Source organism: Meleagris gallopavo, unplaced genomic scaffold (genome assembly GCF_000146605.3).
Source record: "Meleagris gallopavo isolate NT-WF06-2002-E0010 breed Aviagen turkey brand Nicholas breeding stock unplaced genomic scaffold, Turkey_5.1 ChrUn_random_7180001927305, whole genome shotgun sequence".
NCBI lineage: Eukaryota > Metazoa > Chordata > Aves > Galliformes > Phasianidae > Meleagris > Meleagris gallopavo.
The window spans coordinates 1-734 of record NW_011189544.1 but is presented as its reverse complement, the minus strand read 5'-3'; the positions used below and the strand labels follow the sequence as shown (position 1 = coordinate 734).

Here is a 734-nt window from a genome sequence, read left to right as displayed (position 1 = left end):
ACCACTACTCCCAAAGAAAGGCCATCAAAATCCTCAGCAAAGTTAAAAGGATTGTTCTTATGGGTACAGAAAAGGAACAAAGCGCTCTATAGCAATTCAAAAAGAAAAAGCTTCATGCTAACAGAGACGAAACTTAATACCAAAATCCTGTGCAAGACAGAGATTAAAAAAGGATATCAAAACAACAAAAACATGCAAATAAATTTTATTTTCAAAGGTATACAGTGTCAACTAGGAATTCCCAATAGCAATAGAAACATTTCAACTGTAGATCCAAAAGACAAATTAATTGAATGAGATTGACAGTCAATAGAATGGTCTTCTTGCTCGCTCCTGCCTCCCGCATCCCCACGCCGCTTCTTCTTCTTTCTTCTGCAGCAGCTCCTGAAACATCAGCGGGGACACCATTAGACCTGCGGAGCGGCAAGCCCCCCACCTCAAGGAAAAGGGAAACTCAACAGCGCAAAGGAACTCGGCACACCACCACCCAGCTGAAGGAAGGCCTTGCATCCCCCCTCCCCAGTTCATCCCAGCAAAAATTACTTTGAGCAGCTTTTCTCACCTCACTGACGCACGGCGCGCTTCCAGCCGGTGCTGCGGGGGATCACAGAGGCGGGCAGACTGGGCAAATGGAGCTGGGCACACAACAAGCAGCAGCCAAAGAGTCAGCTTCCTGATTACAGGGGACCCCCAGCCACTGCATCCATCGCAAAGGGCCTGGGACTCTGGGGCAC

At 48.1% G+C, this 734-nt stretch overlaps 1 long non-coding RNA gene across 1 annotated transcript; it reads right to left on the bottom strand.

Moving 5' to 3' along the window:
- Positions 1–189: 189 nt before the first annotated feature.
- LOC109364839 lies at positions 190–684 on the bottom strand. The gene is made up of 2 exons (XR_002110608.1): positions 563–684; positions 190–384 (listed from the first exon to the last, which is right to left on the bottom strand). It is a non-coding gene; the product is annotated as an uncharacterized LOC109364839 (long non-coding RNA).
- Positions 685–734: the final 50 nt, after the last annotated feature.